General features: G+C 34.3%; 1 long non-coding RNA gene across 1 annotated transcript; it reads left to right on the top strand.

Annotated features, from left to right (window-relative positions):
• The first annotated feature begins 251 nt into the window (after positions 1-251).
• On the top strand, positions 252-8710 carry LOC145821091 (uncharacterized). The gene is made up of 3 exons (XR_014363135.1): positions 252-459; positions 530-741; positions 8329-8710. It is a non-coding gene; the product is annotated as an uncharacterized LOC145821091 (long non-coding RNA).
• The last annotated feature ends 11699 nt before the right edge of the window (positions 8711-20409 follow it).

The following is a 20409-nucleotide window of genomic DNA, read 5'->3' as shown; positions in this document are numbered from 1 at the left end:
AGATCCGGATCAAATGGTTTGGAAAAAGCTGTGGCACTTAAGGCTACCTCCAAAATGGGTTTTATTTATATGGAAGTGTCTTCATAGAATTCTCCTGATAAAATGGGAGTTAAAAATGCGAGGAATGAGAGATGAAACAATGTGTGTCCGGTGTTATAAAAACGATAAAACTTTAGAACATGTGTTTTTTTACTGTTTATTTTTGCAACGGGTATGGCGGGGATTGGCGTTGGGGCTTGACTTTAGTATTAGGTCACCGGTATCCTTTTTTCGGTGGTTCAAGGATTCAGTTGAGCAAGTGAAGGATGACCTAGTAATCATTCAATCTGTGGCTATTCTTTGGGCTATATGGTTACAACGAAATAGTTTTACATTCAATCATAGCCCTAGAAGTCCTAAAGACACAATTGAGGAAGTGAAAGACCTCTCAACTTTGGCTCTAACCATTGCATATCATAGGTCCTCTGTTCTTAGTGAAGATAATATAGGTAATGGGAATCACCAAACTAATCTGTGTGTTTTGCAATAGGCACAGGCTAGGGAGCATACTGCTGCTTTATCCACTTGGTTGTTCATCATTGATGGAGCATGGAAAGATTCTCACATTGGTACAGGTATTGTTTGGGTATGCATAGATAATAAGGGTCAAAATCTACATCAAAATGCTTTAGTTGTGAACCCATTTCCTAGTCCACTAGCAGTGGAGGCAAATGTATGTTTGAAAGCTCTAAGATGGGCGAGGTAACAAGAATATGAACTCATCTTTCTTATTTCATTCAATCAACTATCACAGATATTTATATACTCAGAGTTACAACAGATATAACAAACTAACTAACTAATCTAACAAACTAATTATGTAACTGCAACTAACTAACTGGAACAACTGGAGATGTATTTGTAACTGTAGGAGGAGTAGTATGCTTATTAGTCCCCTTCAAGTTGTGGGGCAGGGAAACACTAACAACTTGTCTTTAAGATAGTGAAACCGAGCTGAAGAAAGGGGCTTGGTAAAGATATCAGCTATTTGATCATCTGTAGGAATATAGTAGAGAGCAAGTTGTTTAGACACAACACGCTCACGAATGAAATGACAATCAATTTCGATGTGTTTGGAGCGAGAGTGAAAAATAGTATTAGAAGCAAGAGCCATTGCAGACACATTATCACACTAGAGGACTGGAATATCAGAATAAGGAACGAAGAGATCTTTGAACAACTATTGAATCCAACATAGTTTCAGCAGTAGTATGGCCTAATGACCTGTATTCGGCTTCAGTGGAGGATCTAGAGATAGTGGCTTGCTTCTTAGCAGACCAAGAAATAAGGTTAGGCCCAAGATAAACACAAAACCTTGAGGTAGACCTCCTATCCACACAGTTGCCAGCCCAGTTGGAGTCAGAATAGGCATGAAGAACAAAGGGACTTGAGCTAAACTACAACCCCTGAGTAAGGGTGCCTTTCACATGTTGAAAAAGCCTTTTAAGAAAAGAGAAGTGTCAAACTATAGGGGCATGCATATGCTAACAAGCCTGGTTGACAGCCAAGGTAATGTCAGGTCTGGTGATGGTTAAATATTGAAGTGCACTAACTAGGCTTCTATAGAAAGAAGGCTAAGAATAAGGATGGTCATCTGCAGCAGAAAGAGCAGGTTTGACAGCCATAGGAGTAGAGCATGGCTTGTAGTCAACCATGCCAACTTTGAGCAACAGATTAGAGGCATACTTCTGCTGAGATAAAAAATAACCCTGAGAAGAAGCATGAACTGAGATACTCAAGAAGTAAGAGATATCTCCTAATTCTTTCATAGAGAATGCTTGATGCATTTGATGAACCAGATCATGAAGAACAATAGAATCACTCTTAGTTAACAAGATATCATCTATATATATAAGGAGAATAGTAATGGAGGTAGCTGTTTTTTTGACAAACAAAGAGGAATCAACATGACTGAGAACAAATCCTTGAGAGAGCAAGAAGGAAGAAAATGTAGAATACCAAGCTCGGAGAGCGTGTTTCAAACCATAAAGTGCCTTCTTTAATTTGCATACATGTGTAGGATAAGAAGAATCAATGAATCCTTGAGGTTGATCCATATAAACCTCTTATTCCAAGTGGCCGTGAAAGAATGCATTAGATATGTCCAATTGTGTAAGAGGCCAGTTATTCTGATGAACCGAACAAAGTAAAATTCGAATTGTAGGTTGCTTAGCCACTGGACTAAAGGACTCTTGGTAATCTATGCCTTCTTGTTAAAGATAACCCTTAGCCACCAACTTGGCCTTGTAACGAGCAATAGAGCCATTGGAGTTTTTCTTAATTCGAAAAACCCATTTGCAACCAATAGAGGATTTAGAGGAAGGTAAAGCAACTAAATCCTAAGTACCCTGTGTATGGAGAGCCTGAAATTCCTTATTCATGGCCTGAACCCAAATGGGAGATTTTAAAGCCTTTGCAGCAGTCAAGGGCTCAGTTAGAGACAGATCAATGAGGGGTGGCTAAGAAGCAGTCTGAGAAAAGTGAGCTTGAGCTGCTTTAGATCTTGTAACCATAGGATGAAAATTCTGCAGAGAAGAAGGAGAAATAGAAGGAGGAACTAAAGACAAATCAATAGAAATGGAAGTAATAGCTATGGAAACTGTAGGAGTAGAGATAGTAGGTATGGAAACTATAGGAGCAGAAATAGTAGTTATGGAAACTGCTGGAGCAGAGATAGCAGGTTCCAGACTTGAAGAAGTGGGTATAGGAGCAAAAGTATGTGGACCAGAATGAGGTATAGAGGAAGGTATAGGAGCAGCAAAAGTAGAAGGCAAGTGAGGATTAGGAGAAATAGGTTGAGAAGAAGCAGACTTTGGCAAAAAGAAAGAAGACAGATCAGAGAAAGAAGAAGATGAAGATGGTGTGTTAGAAATATGTGCAAAAGGAAAGCAAGACTCAACGAACAAAACATGCCTAGACAAATGTATTTTGCCTGTCAATGGATCTAAGCGTCTATAACCCTTAGTAGTAGGATGGTAACTAATAAACACACAAGGAGTGGATCGAGGTTGAAGTTTATGAGAAACATAGGGGCGAAAGCAGGGAAAACATTGACATCTAAACACCTCGAGGAAAGAATAATCTGGCACAGTGTGAAACAAAAGTTCAAAAGGAGACTTATGGCTAAGAGATAGGCTAAGCAGTCTATTAATAAGAAAAACAACAGTAGCAATAGCCTAAAACCAAAAAGAAACATGCATAGAAGATTGAGATAATAATGCAATGGCAGTCTTAGTAATATGTTGATGTTTTCTCTCAGATATGCTATTCTGCTCAGGAGTGTAAGGACAGCTAAGTTGATGAATAACACCATGGTGAGTCAAATAGGCATCCAGTTGTTTGTTAACAAACTCAGTACCATTATTAGTTCTTAAGATTTGAAGAGGAGTAGCAAACTGAGTTTCAGCATAAGCTTTAAAAGAAAAGAAAGTGGAAAAACTTCACTTTTGACATACAAAGGGTAAATCCAAGTAAATCGAGTAAAGTCATTCACAAAGACGAGATAGTATTTAAATCTAGAAGTAGAAGCATGAAAGGGGCCCCATACATCACTATGAACAAGAGAAAAGGGCCTATTAACAGTAGTAGTAGAAAGTTTAAAAGGTAGTCTATGGATCTTAGCAACATTACAAGGAGTGCATGAAAATTTAGCACTATTATTTTTTATTACAACAGGTAAATGTTTGACAATATGCTGCATTTTCAGAGAAGAAGGATGGCCAAGTCTTTGATGCCAAGTGGACATAGAGACTTGAGAAGGAGAGTGAGCAATGCAGGCTTGAGGATGAGGAGAAGAAGAAGAGGATGCAAACTGGTAAAGTCCATGATGATTAGAGCCTTTATGCAAAACCTGGTTCAAAAATTTGTCCCGAATGACAAAAGAGTTAGCATCAAATGTAACTGAACAATTATTGTCCTTAGTAAGCTTATAAACAGATAAAAGATTGGAAGAAATATGAGGAACATGAAACATATCATTGAGATGAAGAGAGCACTGAGGTGTAGGCAAGAGACCTTTACCAATGTGATGAATAGGTAGGGTCTGACCATTACCTACTGCAACTTGATCTGTTCCTTGATAAGGCTGGTAGACCTGAAGGTTGCTTAAGTCATTGGTGATATGACTTGTAGCAGTTGAATCAACATACCAAGGAGTAGTGGTAGGAATAGAAGAAGAAACAGAAGGTCTTAGTGCAGCATATGCTTGAACAGATGGAGCAGAATTAGAAGAAGAGGTTGTGTGATGGTAAGATTGATAATTTGGATCCATTTTGTACCAACAGTCAAGGGCACTATGACCAAGAACATCACAGATCTGACAACCTGAACCAGTAGAAAAGAAATTTCCAGATCTGCCTCTGCCTTTGTCATTACGATATGATCGACTACCACCACGATATCTACTACATCGAGAACCATGAAACTGATATCGACCTCGATTGGGTATAGAGTGACCTCTATGTTGAGAAAAATGTGAAGAGGAAGGACCATACTTAGATGTCTTGGTTGCAGTATAGGCAGCAGTTGCATCTCCAAGAGCTTGTTTGACCTTGTTTTCCATATGTATGGCTTCAGAACACAATAGAGCAGACAAATCTGCCATTATAATGGCTTCAGCTCTAGCACGAATGGTAGTTTTGAATGCATCATATTCCTCAGGTAGACCATTCAAAGTAAGAAGAACCAAATCTTCATCATCAACAATCGAAGATGCAAGACTTAATTGATTTGACATTTCTCTGATTTGTTGAAGATACTCTTCCATTGTAAATCCTTTCTTTGTAAGGCTCTGAAGTTTGTGTTCGAGTTGATGAATGTGTGATCGAGAAAGAGAAGTGAATCTCTTTTCAATTGCAGTCCAAACCTCAAAACAATGATGAAGGTGAAGAACAGAAGAGAATACAGAAGCAGAAAGTGTTGCAGTAATGCAACTGAGGAGATGGGCATCGATGATCTGCCATTTCTCAAATTCAAGATTTGGAATGGTTTTACCAGATGAATCAAGAACATTTGGAGATGGACATGGAACAGATCCAGTCACAAAACTAAGAAAATTAGTTGCTCGAAGAACATTTTGCATCTTGTTTTTCCATATGAGAAAGTTTGTAGAATCAAGCCTCACTGTAACCAATCAACTGAAGTTTGAGATTAAAAGAGTAAGACTTGGTGGTAAAGACAGTGATGAAGATGAATCTGCCATTGTTTTCTTACGTTTGCTCGTGAGAGCTTAAATGGCTTTGATACCATAACAAGGACATGAACTCATCTTTCTTATTTCATTCAATCAACTATTAAAGATATTTATACACTCAGAGTTACAACAGATATAACAAACTAACTAACTAACTAATCTAACAAACTAACTAATTATGTAATTACAACTAACTAACTGGAACAACTGGAGATGTATTTGTAACTGTAAGAGGAGTAGTATGCTTATCATGAGGGCTCAAGGGATGAAATGTTTAACTATTCAAACAGATTGCCAAGGGTGTGTTTGGTAACGTTTACGTTTTCAGTTTATATTTACAAAAATTTTATAAACTGATTTTTGTTTATTTTTTGTTTATTTTTAGAAAAAACATAAACTACAAACGCGTTTGCTAATTGACAAAATGTTTAAAAAAATTTAAAAATATAAAAGAAAGTGAGAAATAGCAAGTAGTGGCATGTGGCGGCGGAAGACGGTGGTGGAAAGTGGTGACGGTGGGCGGTGGGTAGCTGGTGGTGGTGGGTGGTGGCGGGTGAGCGGTGGTGGTGGTGGGTGGGTGGGTAACGATGGTGGGTGGTGGGTTGTAGCGAGTGGGTGGTGGTGGCGAGTGGTGGGTGGTGGCGGGTAGGTGGCGGGTGGTGGTGGTGGTGGGTGGGTGGGTGGGTGACGGTGGCGAGTGGTAGGTGGTAGCGAGTGGGTGGTGGTGGTGGGTGGTGGTGGCGGGTGGGTGGTGGTAGTGGTGGCAGGTGGGTGGTGACGGGCGGATGGCTGGTGGGTGGTGGTGGCGGTGGCGGTGGTGGCAAGGAGTGGGTGGTGGTGGATGGGTAGGTGACGGTGCCAGGTGGTGGGTGGTAACGAGTGGGTGGTGGTGGCAAGTGGGTAGCGGATGGCTGGTTGTGGTGGGTGGTGGCGGGTAGGTGGCGGATGGTGGTGGTGGCGGTGGGTGACGGTGGCGGGTGGTAGGTGGTAGGTGGTAGCGAGTGTGTGGTGGTGGTGGTGGTGGTGGGTGGTGGCAGGTGGGTGGTGGCGGCAGGTGGGTGGTGGTGGTGGGTGGTGTTGGCAAATAGGTGGCGAGTGGTGGTGGCAAGTAAGTGGTGGATGGTGGTGGTGGTGGTGGGTGGTGGCGAGTGGATGGCAGGTGGGTGGTGGGTGGTGGTGGCGAGGGGTGGGTGGTGGTGACGAGTGGGTGGCAGGTGGCTGGTGCGCGGGTGGTGGCTGGTTGGTGGTGGTGGCGGGTAGTGGATGGTGGGTGGTGAGTGGTGTGGCAAGTGGTGGTGGGGGGTGGGTGGTGGTGGCGGAAGACAATGGTGGAAAATAGTGGCGGGTGGTGGCTAGTGTTGGGTGGTAAAAAAAAAAACTCAACTCAAAACGGAAACACATTTTTTGTGTTTTCATTTTTTGGCTAAATTTATAAACTGAAACCACTGATTTATAAATCAAAAATTTTACCAAACAAGTTTTTATTTGAGTTTTTTAAATTTTTGTAAATATAAACAGAAAACTGAAAACGTAAGTGTTATCAAACAGCACCCAAGTATTAGTCAAGATACTTCAGAGCCAAGGAGAAGTCACAGATTGGCAAATTATGTCTATAGTTAGTGATATTATTAACTATAGTAAGGCTTTTGAATATGTTTGTAATAATAAGATAGGAAAGAATGTAATCTAACCAGCACATAAGCTGGCAACTAATGTTATTAAGCTATTTAACTAATATATTTTGGTGGTCAGTCCTCAAAAAAAAAAAAAAAAACAAAAAAACAAAACAAAAACAACAACTAACATGACGGTCTCACAATTGCCCTGAATTTGTGGATCTTTGTTTAGATTGATTAACTATAAATTTTTAATTATGTCATTATAATAGCTAGTCTTTTTCCATATTCTATCTTGTTTCTTCATATAACAATGCTACCGGAATAGTTGTTTCGTTATTCTCTAAAGTGTGTCATAATTATTTTATTTTATTTTTAAAATATGTGTGAAATTATTTGTTACAATTTTTACTTATAACTTGTCAGTCAAAAACAACGTAAATAAATTGAAAAATATGATTGTCTCCTAAGTCATGAGAGTAATGTTTTCAACTTTTGCTTATAAATTATTGACTTTCAACTTAAAGACAAATTCTAAGAAACATGCCCCAAGTCTTTTATAGGGGGGGGGGGGGGAATAAAATTAAAGAATAAGTATATAGCTTTAGAAACAACTATTTTTATTACGATAAAACTCAATATATTTCAAGTACAATGAAAGATCAAATATCACTTATCATTATTACAAATAATATTTTTATTTCATTTTTTAGAAGTAGAGAAATCTCAAATAAATATAAAGAGAGTAAGATTCACACAGATAAAAAGATTTTCCAACCATTAACCTCTTATTAACTTCCCATAAATAAATAAATCAATAACCTGTTATTAACTACATGGACTTTGGTCAACAAACTAAATTTATGGTTAATAAATTTTAGTTTGAATGAATTGAGTACTATCCAAAAATTACTTTTAAACAAATTTTTGTTTGTCTTTATTGAACTTTTTTTTTTCTAATCATATTTTAATCCTTTGTTTTTTAGATACATTACGATTAGCTATATCTAAAAAGTAAAAAAAGCTTAACTATGAAAACAAATTCACTAAAAACAAATGAAAATCTAAATGAAAATGCACACGATTTTTTTTTAATATTTTAACTAATTTATTTTACTTTTTAGATGCATCTTGATTAAGTGCATCTAAAAAATACAAAAATGTGATGAAAATATTTTTTTAAAAAATTACTAAAAATAAATAAAAATTAGGGGAATTGATCCATAAATCCTAAAAGGAGAGATTGTAATCTAATCAGTCCCATATTTAATTTTGTACACCTAAAGGTTCCATTATTTGGGGTGGACAGTTTTGCCCATGAACTTACTGTTTTGGGTTTGGTGATATTATGGTTGAATGATGTGGGTGTATGTAATGTTTGAAAAAAGTTTACTATAGCTTTTTTATGATGTGGGTGTATGTAACGTTTGTGGGTGTATGTAACGTTTGGGAAAAGCTTACTATAGTTTTTTTATGATGTAGGTGTATGTAACGTTTGGGAAAAACACATTTATGATGTGGGTGTATGTAACGTTTGGGAAAACATTTATGATGTGAGTGTATGTAACGTTTGGGAAAAACTTACTATAGTTTTTTTATGATGTGGGTGTATGTAACGTTTGGGAAAAGCTTACTATAGCTTTTTTACGATGTGGGTGTAACTAACGTTTGGGAAAACATTTATAATGTGGGTGTATGTAACATTTGGAAAAAGCTTATTATAGCTTTTTTATGATGCGGGTGTATATGACGTTTGGGAAAAGCACATTTATGATGTGGGTGTATGTAACGTGTGGTTGTATGTAACGTTTGGGAAAAACACATTTATGATGTGGGTGTATGTAACGTTTGAGAAAACATTTATGATGTGGGTGTATGTAACGTTTGGGAAAAGCTTACTATAGCTTTTTCATGATGTGGGTGTATGTAACGTTTGGGAAAAGCTTACTATAGCTTTTTTACGATGTGGGTGTATGTAACGTTTGGAAAAACATTTATGATGTAGGTGTACATAACGTTTGGAAAAAGCTTACTATAACTTTTTTACGATGTGGATGTATGCAACGTTTGGGAAAAGAATATTTATGATGTGGGTGCATGTAACATTTTTTGGGTTTAGTAATGTATGTAGGGGTGTTCACGTTATTTATGACCCAATGTTTCAACTACAAAGAAAAAGATACATCAGTCAGAAAAGTCATTCCATAATTACATAATGGGATCCTTCGGATCAGATTACCAAAAAAATAGGACTTGGACGTCTATTAATTTTAAAATGGGACTTGATAGACTACAACTCTCCAAAATGGGAGTTTCGAATAATTTTTCCTAAAAATTAACCTATAAATAATTTTTAAAAAATCAAACCAAACATGCACTTATAAGCTGAGCAGTGCATGACGGCAAGCTAGCATCAGTTGGCTGTTTGTGATGGTAAATTAAAGGTGATGGGAGGAAAAAGCTCCCATGTTCACCCTAAAAAAATGTGTATATGATATACACTTATATAAAAAAAAGTATAATTTTATCGTAAAATGTAAAATAAAAAAAAAATTGCAAGTTAGTGAGGAAATTATAAAGTAATTGCACTGTAGATACTTTTTTTTTTTTTTTGCGCAACTCTGATATACATGAATAGATTTGCACTATCCATAGAGAAAACTTGGACCATTGTCAAAACGAAATATTTTCTCCACAGTTCCACTAAAAAGTAATTTCTTCTAACAAAAATATAACTTTTATCATAAATATGTAACTTTTTACTTAGGATCTTACGAACAAATACCCTTAGGCATAAGTAAACGACAAATTTTTTTAAGAAAATAAGATATTTTTTACTAAATTCAATATATTTTTATTAAAATCAATACACTTTTTAATATTTGGATAAATTATCCATAGGTCATGATAGTTGAACTTAACTCTCATCAAGTCATATTGAAAATAAGTCATAATAAAATCATAACTAAAAATAATTATTTATGACTATTTTTTACATATGTTGCTAAAAATTAATAATTAGTGATTTTTTATCACGATTTTTATAAATTGTCACTAAAACTTACAATTAGTGATGTTTTTCTGTGATGAATTTTTTAAATTATCGCTGAAAGTTAAAAATTAGTGACTTTTTTTGTGATAATTTTTTAAAATTGTCGCTGAAAATTAATAATTAATGACGTTTTAAAAGTGTTTAATAAAAAAAACGTCATTAATTATTATAGGACCTATATTGAACAATAAGCACAACGATTAGGATTTACCCGTAAGTCCTTCTTAATATTTTTAAATATTTTCAAGACACTCCATACACTCTTTCCAACGTTAAACAATATTTAAGGAACAATTATTAGCATTTGTCTTTTACTTATCACAAAAAATATTTTATTATTCGTAATTTTAAGGGAGCACACCATGACTATATCATTGATAACTTTTATTATCAAAAATCATAATTTTCATTTAATTTTATATTTTGTCATAATTAAAAAAAAATATAACTAAACATAACATGAGTCATAACTGAAGAATTCATGAGCTATAACTAAAGAAGAAAATTGATTATAACCAAAAAAAATTACGTAACTAAAGATTCAAATGATACTCTTTTTAAGAGTGTATATTAAAATTTGAACTAGGTTTCCCTCCAGTCTGATACTAGAGGGTATTATTGGGCCCGTGGGAGCCTACCATGAATCTCATTTCGATAATTTGAACCATTCAATGTGTAGAACTCGTAAAGTATTATATGGCTGTAAGCAATCACGTTGATTGGATATTAATAGTTACGTGATCAAATCCATTTTATATATATAAAAAAAAAGGATGATGGAAAAATAAATAGTTGACAGAAATCTGATTCGATGATAGAAATCTGATTTGATGAGACAATTATCGATATTCGATCAACTTGATTTTTTAAAACTATATAATCTTCAACAAGATCTATACATTAAACGATTTAAATTATCAAAACGAAATCTATAATGAACTCCTATAGGCTCAATAGTACTGTTTAATCCAATTACGGAATGAGGAAAGCCAACTCCTTAAAATTTCCCATTTCCATAACAAAAATCATAATTTTTCTTACATTTTCAAGATTGACGAGAGAAGAATCTAGAGGCAGGTTGGTTGAGTTCTTAATTCCCAACGTTAAGTAGATTTTACATTTACATTTTCTTGGTGGTTTGTTTGTGTCAGATAATGCAAGTCAGTCAAATATCAGTACCGATACTGTGGAAAATCAATGAGGTGGAGTCAGTCAGTGTACTGTGTGAACTGAATGCGAGAAGTTATCAGTTACCCCTACGGCACGGTGGTGCCTTAATAGTGTTATGACGAATTAATGAGGTGAGAATTATAATTTTATATTAGATGATTAAAAATTATTTTTTTGACTTTTTTTATAAAATAAGGAAGTGAGTTAAAAGTTGAGAAGTGACTTTTAACTCATTTTTTAAAATACTTCATAATAGTTTGTGATTAGTGAGAAGTACCATCACGTGACATCCCTAGACTAACCAATAATTTTTCATAAGCATTGTTTGGAGAGCAAGGATCATCTCCTTGGTGTCTCTAATAGCCTCTCCCCTTATAACGGTCAAGATTCATTTTCAGAAAATCAAACTCTCTAGATCACTTTATTAATTTTTTTTTAAATGGCCAAATCTAAACCGTTGAATTATCTTAAGGTGTGTTTGTTTGGACGGACTGAATAAGGAGGGATTGGAATCTACCGGACTGTTAATCTTGGGATATATTGTCCCCGGACTACTTGGTTGGATTAGATTTGTATCCCATATTTATTTAGTCATGAGATTAAATGTTATAAAATGATTATTAGATTGGATAGGATATGAATCATGTATTTGTTTGGGATATTTTGGAGAATGATAAATGTTCAAATGACTATTTTAATCTTTTTAATTATTTACTAAGTAATAGCAATATTAAATATATTTTTGATATTTTAATTATTTTTAACTAGATAAAATTTTATTTTATTTTATTTTATTTTTTACACAATTAAATAAATTTATTTTTAAAAAATTAAATAAATTAAATATCAATAAAAATATATGTTATTTTTTTATTTAAAATTTCAAATAACTTTATTTTAAATAATAATAATTAAATAATAAAATTAAATAAAACATCTATTAAAATTTAAATAATGAAATTAAATAAAATATAAACAAAATTTTAAAATAAAACATCAATAAAATATCTATAAAAAATTATTTTTAAAAAATTAAATAAATAAAATATCAATAAAAATTAAATAAAATTATTTTATTTTTAAATTGAGACATTTAAATTATATTGAATTTTACTAAATATAATATGTAATTAAATAGTAGAAGGTCAAAATGGTCATTTCACCACCTAATCCTATATCCCGTTATTCCTTTATTTGTGTTCCACCTCTCATGAGACACAACAGTCCAATAGATTTGAGATTATTAGTTTGGAGACACTAATAGTCCGGTATCAAAATTTTGAACCAAATACTAGATTATTAATCCGAATAGATTAATAGTCCAATCCTACCATTTAATCCCTCAAAACAAATATCACTTTAGAATATATCTCCATTATTACAAATAAAAAGATAAGAAAAGAGGCGAAGGAGAGTATCCTAATTTCCTCAGACAAGGCCATAGAATGCATGCCTATGCATATAAAATGCTCAGATCCTCTGCTTTTTCTGCCTACATTCGACTCTTTTGAGGAGAGAGAGAGAGAGAGAGAGAGAGAGAGAGAGAGAGAGAGAGATACATTGAATGACCCTTACCCACAAATACCTGCACAATTAATTGCATCTCTTTATTGTTATCGTTATCATATCATGTTTTCTAACCCCAATAAAGTTCGACGTAATTCTAGCTGTCGTTCTGTTGCTCTATTTAGGCCTCTTTTCTGAAGGGTATAAAAGAAGCAAATTTTTGGCCTTTCAGCTTATTTAAAGAGTTAATTATTTAAAAAATTTATTTATAAATATTATAGTAGTTTAAATTTTATTTAAAATTTTTTATATTAATAAATCTTATTTGATAAAATTAATAATATTATCAATTTTTTTTAATTTTTAAAATTAAAAACATCATTAATTTTGCATAGTAGTATTTCAAATAATTGTTTCATTAACTGATTAAAAAAAAAACATCAGATTAAACATTCTTACCTTTCTACTTATTACTTTGATTTAACTATTTAATAAAATCGAGAATATTATCAATTTTTTTCTAATTTTAAAACTGATAAAATTATCGATTTTTTCATTTTTAAAGTTTTTTTTCCCCTAATTTTTCACATCAATGTTCCATCATCACGATCCTTTATAAACACAAAATTCTTAGGTTTGTACAGAAAAATAATTCAATTTTTTCAAATTTTTTTTTGTGTGTGTTTAGTTTTAGTTTTCTGTAAATTGAGTTTATTTTTTGTGTTTTTCTTGTTTTAATGAATATTTTTAAAATTTTGAACAATTTTTTAATTTTTTTAGATGCACCTTACTTAGATATATCTAAATAGTAAAACATTTATGAAAAAATATTTTAAAAAATTAATAAATATACAAAAATACAAAAATGTACTGAATTTTTATATTTTTTTTTATATTTGGGTATTTATTGAAAGTTGGACAAACTACCAACTTATTTTGCCGAGCGAAAACCATCTCGGCAAAAACCCTCCAACTTACTTTACCGAGCAAAAACCAGCTCAACAACGATTTTTGAAGTTGGAAAAACTCTCTAACTTACTTCGCCAAGGAAAACTTGTTCAACAAAGATTTTCGATGTTGGAAAAACCCTCAAACTTACTTCGTTGAGCAAAACCTGCTCGGCAAAGATTTTCAAAGTTAAAAAAATCCTCCAACTTACTTCGCTTGGCGAAGATTTTCAAAATCCAAAAAAAGCTTCAACTTACTTTGCCGAGCAAAACCCGCTCAGCGAAGATTTTTGAAGTTGGAAAAACCATGTAATTTACTTCGCCGAGCAAACCCTACTTGGCAAAGATTTTTGAAGTTGGAAACATCCTCCAACTTACTTCGCCGAGCAAAACCCTCAGCAAAGATTGTTGAAGTTAGAAAAACCCTCTAACTTGCTTTGCCAAACAAAACCCGCTCAACAAAGATTTTCAAAATTGGCAAAACCCTCACTAATTCGGCAAGGTGATAAATTTTTTAACCAAGGGGTAGCGTAATTCATCTTGCCTCGTGATCCATAGAGCGCAAACTCCAACTCAGTCCGGTAGCATATTTAACCATAATAACTGTCTCTATTTTGGTTCAATGGTATAAAAACTCATGCTCCTCAAATAATAAAAATTTGATATAATAATTGATCTTTCATATCTTCATGGTCGGTGTTAGAAATTGGGCGCCCATGTAGCACGACCTTTTGAACCTGAACCTTTTTGAACCTTATCTATATAAGTTTGAATTTGAATTCAAAACTTATTTGGATAACTATTCAGGATATCTATATCTATCATATCAATAGATATGGATAGATGGATAGATTGATATATATGTGGTTATATATCAGATTATATGGTTAATCTATGAGATACGTTTATCAGATATACGTTATGTGATTTTTACCCATAACCATTTTTTCCATACTCTCTCTCTGACTCTCTCCCATAAAACAACGATCAAGTCATTTTGCACTGTGACTTGTGTGGGTGATACTCATTTTGTAGTATTATTCCACTGCTGGGTTCGTTGTTCAGAGTTTGGAAGCACGTGATTTACCCACGAGATTCTTCGCTACAAGGTATGATTCTGATATTTTATCCGCTGCGTTATTATGCCTTTTGATTTACATTGGTATCAGGGCCTATATGGGTTTTTTCGTGCTTATTTTTTATGCATTAAAATATGTGTATTTTTTTAATATAAATATATACACATTATATGTATGAAAATTAATGGAGGAGGAAGATGAAGTGCACGGTTTTTTGCACTTCAACTCTCATTGATTGAGAATGTGATACACTTCATTTTTATGTTCATTAAATGTTATTTTTAATGCCATAAATGTTTTTATTGTGAAAAATGGAGTCCGGCAGTACAAAAATCAAACCAGAAAACACCCTGGAAGGTGGAGCGTGGGCCTCACGCGCCACCTGATGCCATGGGAGGCTTCCACGCGCCTCCACGTGCTACAACGCGCTCTCACACGCCTCCACGCGCCTCCACGCGCATGCTGTTCCGCGCTTTCCACGCGCGCGCCCTCCGCGCCACACACGCGAGCCGCGTGCTGAGCTATGCGTCGAGCCGCGAGCCGTGCCGTGTGCTGAGCCGCGCCGTTTTTCCTCCGCCGGCTTGGTTGCTGATGTAAGGGTCTGTTTGTTTTGTTTTTAAATTTAGAATTAAGTTAAATGGTTATAATTAATTCGTTATAGCTTTGTTTTAAGCGTGGTTAGTACCGTTAGACTCAGAATTATATTTTCTATCTTTTGTAAAATTTTGAAAATTTTATGAAAATAAAAAGTATTTTTCTTGTGATTATAATTCATTATTTATGCTTTAAAATGCTTCTGGTATTGCATAAATTATTTTCTGGGGTTGAATTTTTTATTGTAAACTTCTAAAATGTTTTACTATTTACTGGAATAATTTTTTCAGTTTATCAGATTCTGGAATTTTTTATTTCTAATTTAATGTGTGTTTATTAGTTATTTAGAATTCCAGAAAATTTCAGAAAAATTCCAGAAAATTTCAGAAGTGATACAGTTTCTGTTATGGCATAATTTGAATATTAAATACAACATATTATTTTTTTAGGGTTTGTAATATGTTGTGATTAGAAAAGCATGATTAATTATTTTTTTATTTTAATTCCATTATTAAATGTAACATAGCATGTATTGATTGTGAATCTACATTATGCTGCTATTGTATTGAATTAGAATTTTTTTATCATGCTTTTAAACAAGCCATAGTCAGTGGAAGATTATTCGCTTGAGAGAAATCTTTGTAGATTAACTCTCGAAAACCAATATTTTGCGCATAAATTAAATTAAATTTTGGATAATTGTCACCTGTGGCGCAAGAGATGATTACGAGCATAGCGGATTTTCGATCTTGCGACTTGTGTAATATTGTCACTATTTAATTTAGATTTTTATGGCAAAATTATATTATGCTAATCAAATTAATCCCAATGCGAATTTCTCTCTAAATTGACTTAGCTTATGGAAGTTAATTGGTTGACCTTGACTTAGTAAAGATGTTCAAATGTGAACAATGTAATCCCATTCTTTGGATGAGCAAAAGTCTTGGAGACTTTAGGTCAAGTCTTGATTGAGCCAAAGTAAGGAAATATGACTCAAAGTCGTCGTGGTTTTGTTTCCTTATTTGGCATAATAAAAACTAATGTGTGCGCTATGGTTAGCCGCACGCTACGTAGTTTTGGTTGGCGAGTTTTGGAGTTATGAAATTAATAAGCCCTCAATAGATCAATATATGATCTTGACTATTGAGCTGCGTGGATTGACTTTGTAATTTGACTTGTAAATAATGTTACATCATTAGATGAAGTAACATTCAAGAGTCACGTCATCCAAGAAATGTGAGCTTAAATAAATTAGTCATTAAGTGTAAGACGAGTAGCCAGTATGAGCAGTGTTTTGCTCTCTACCCAATTATTGGGAGTGGATGGAGCAAAATTTCATGCATTTTAATAGTATGCGTTGAATTAACACTAAGTGAAAAGATTAGCGCTTAGAAGCTGCAAAATCTATTAATATTACGTGAAAAGATTAGCGCTTAGAAGCTGCAAAATCTATTAATATTACGTGAAAAGATTAGCACTTAGTGGCTGCAAAATCTATTAGCATTGCCAACTTGTCTAAGACTGGACACTTACTGTTTGCACACTTGAGTGTGAGACATGAGAAGGGGCTTCTTTGTATGATTCCTTAGCTAGGCTAACGTTTTTGAATGACGTTTACCACTAAGCGCAAACGTTGCAGCATAATAATGAAAAGGTCAAGGCTAACAAGGTTGTTATGACTCTAAGAATTTGACGCATGGCTCGTGAGAGTATTGTGTTGAATTAGACTCTTTAGCCTAATTCGCGCTTAAGTTACTTCAGGAGATGTCATAGTTGATAGCTTATTCTCTCCTTCTTGTGGATAGTAGAATTAATTGCAAGTAACTATGAAGCGAGAAATAGATATGGCAAGAGGAGTATCGTCATCTTTCAACTAGATGCAGTAAATGTTGGAAATGGTAGAAAAATTCTGGGTAAAACTAGAATTTTTTCTCAAGTTTGGTCTATTTTTTAGGTGGGCCCCGAGCGTCGATTTACTTGGGTCAAAGTGGTAACGCGTTCTATGCCGTGTTGTGATTCACGTGGTATATTTGGTTGCTCAAAACCATTACCGAGTGAATGGGAAATTGAAGCCAAAGTGTGCTCCATGAAAATGGAGTTTTGGTGGAAATTCCTTAAGGTTGTAAATTGGCTTGTCCCACATTGATTTGGTGGGAAGTTTTGAAAGGGTTTATAAGGCTTGGGTTAGATACTTAGGGTGTGCCCCAAGGGGTACCCAAGTGTTTTAGAGGGAGAGGTTATGGGCAAAATGGGCTAGACCCATTGGACCAAAAAATCACCACATGCGTGCGCGCTGCCGCCGTCATCCATCCGGTCAGGCGGGCTGGGCTGGGCCTGGGCTTGGGCGCGGGTGTGTGGTTGGGTTGGGCTTGTTCGGCCCGATATTAATCTTTTTGGGTCAAAAACATTTGAATTTAATTTTATTTTTTATTAAAATAAAATCCAGAATTCAAATTAAACTGGTTTGGATTTATTGTTCATCCAAACAGGGCCATTCCCGTTTTCAAACAGAATTAAACTGATTTGGATTTACTGTTCATCCAAACAGAGCCCTTCCCCTTTTTTATCTGTTTGAATTATTAACCCAACAGATTCAAATCTGTTTAAATTTGAAACTAACAAGTTTCATACCTGTTCAATTCAAAACCTAGAGCCACCTTTACATCTATAAATAGACTAGCCTCCCATTTGGATTTGACTCCAATTTTCGGACTCCATCATCTGCTTTAAATCTCTGCATTTTGCTGCATTTTATTTCTGAAAGAAAGAGTGTAAACACTTTGTGTGTTCGACGAACGATTAAATTGTGTGCTGCTTTTATTCGTTGATAAGATCATTTTATCCTGGGAGATAGACGTCCAAATTCTGATAGCACCGTGGAGAGGACGAATTTGTCTTAAGGACACAGTGTTAAACACTGGACTTGATCAGAAAAGTTATTCAAATAAATTAACCAAGTAAGTTGTTTAATTTTATTCTGTTTTTTATTTGTTTATTTAATCAGATTTTATTTTTATTTTTGTAACAAAATAAAATCTGTGGTTTTATTTATTTATTTATTATTTCGAGTTTGATTTTTGTAATCAAACATATTCTTTCATTTTCTTTATTTCTTTATATTCTTGTTGTTGTTTTGTACACAACAGAATTTAACTTAATTAAATACAGTGAAGATTGTCCAACAATCTTAAGACAGATTCCTTTTTTGGTATCTTCATTGTATTTAATTTTCTGTGTTTTCAAAGTAATATTCTGGTTGGAAAAACAAATAGTGATTTGTGCTATTTGACAGATAGTAGTAATATACTGTCTCTTTTCTTTGACAACTAGTAGTAATATACCGGTGTCATTAACAATTGCAGAATATTATTTGGTATTACAGAAAATATTGTGATATTTTATTTTTCTAGTTTTAGTAACAAGGAAAATAAAATTATTTTGTTGTTATAATTTATTTTCTGGTTTTAGTAACTAGAAAATTAATTTGTGTTTTAATTTTTTCTGATTTTTGTAATCAGAGATTATGGCTACTACAACTGAAACTGCATCTGGCAGTGGTACTCGTATTGTTACATCTACATCGGTCCCTATCCAGAACCATGTTCATGTACCAATCAATCATGGAGAAAAATTGGAAAAATTTAACGGTACTGAGTTTAAGAGATGGCAGCAGAAGATGCTGTTCTATCTTACAACTCTTAATTTGACCCGATTTCTCCATGAAGAGGCTCCAGCACTTAAAGAGGGTGAAAGTGATCGGCAAGTTGTTGCCGCTGTAGATGCTTGGAAACATTCAGATTTTCTGTGCAGAAACTACATCCTAAATGGCCTTGACAATATGCTGTATAATGTATACAGTCCTCTGAAAACAGCAAAAGAATTGTGGGATTCTTTGGAGAAGAAATACAAGACAGAAGATGCCGACACGAAGAAATTTGTCGTCGGTAAATTTCTGGACTTTGTTATGGTAGACTCCCAAACGGTAATATCTCAAGTTCAAGGTTTTCAAATAATTTTGCATGATATTCATTCAGAAGGTATGTCTCTTAGCGAGTCATTCCAAGTCGCTGCTTTAGTGGAAAAGTTACCATCGGCTTGGAAAGATTTCAAAAATTATTTAAAACATAAATGCAAAGAGATGACTATGGATGAATTGATTGTAAGATTAAGAATTGAGGAAGATAACCGAAAGGCTGAAAAGAGGAATGGGAAAAATCCCATTGAGTCTAAGGCTAATGTGGTTGAACAAGTTCATAAACCACATAACAAAAAGAGAAAGTTTACTGGAGATGGTCCTAAACAAGGTGATAGTAGCAAGAAGTTCAAAGGAAAATGCTATAACTGTGGCAAAACTGGACATCGAGCTTCTGACTGCCGCCGCCCTAAGAAGGATCATGGAAGTACAAGTAAGAAGACCACCAATCAGGCCAATGTAACAGAATTGGATTACATCTCTGACGGAGTGAATGACATCAACCTTTCTGCTGTGGTGTCTGAGGCTAACTTGGTTGGAAATCCCAAAGAGTGGTGGGTTGACACTGGAGCAACTGGTCACATATGTGCGGACAAGACGATGTTCACTACCTACAATGAGGCTGCAAATGGTGAACAACTTTTCATGGGAAATTCTTCTACTTCTACTGTGGCTGGACAAGGGAAAGTGATCTTGAAGATGACATCAGGGAAAGAACTGACCCCCAACAACGTACTGCATGTACCTGACATCCGGAAGAATTTAGTTTCTGGGTCTTTGTTAAGTAAAAATGGTTTTAGGCTTGTTTTTGAGTCTGATAAATTTGTATTAACAAAGAGTGGTATGTATGTTGGTAAGGGATACATGAGTGATGGTCTCTTTAAGTTGAATGTAATGACAGTTGTACCGAAAGTTGCTATGAATAAGAATAACACATCTTTTGTTTATATTCTTGAGTCAAATTTATGGCATGGTAGATTAGGACATGTGAATTTTGATGCTTTGCGTAGATTAATTGGTTTAGATTATATACCAAAGTTTGAAATTAATCCTAATCATAAATGTGAAATTTGTGTAGAAGCGAAACTAACTAAGGCTCCATTTAAATCGGTTGAAAGGAAAACCGAACCTCTAGAATTAATTCATACTGATGTATGTGATTTAAAATTTATTCAAACTAGAGGAGGCAAAAAGTATTTCATAACATTTATCGATGATTGCACAAGATATTGTTATGTTTAT

Source organism: Camellia sinensis, chromosome 3 (assembly GCF_055761805.1).
Source record: "Camellia sinensis isolate YWXY chromosome 3, ASM5576180v1, whole genome shotgun sequence".
NCBI lineage: Eukaryota > Viridiplantae > Streptophyta > Magnoliopsida > Ericales > Theaceae > Camellia > Camellia sinensis.
The sequence above is the reverse complement of the archived record's forward strand: the minus strand, read 5'-3'. Positions and strand labels throughout refer to the sequence as shown.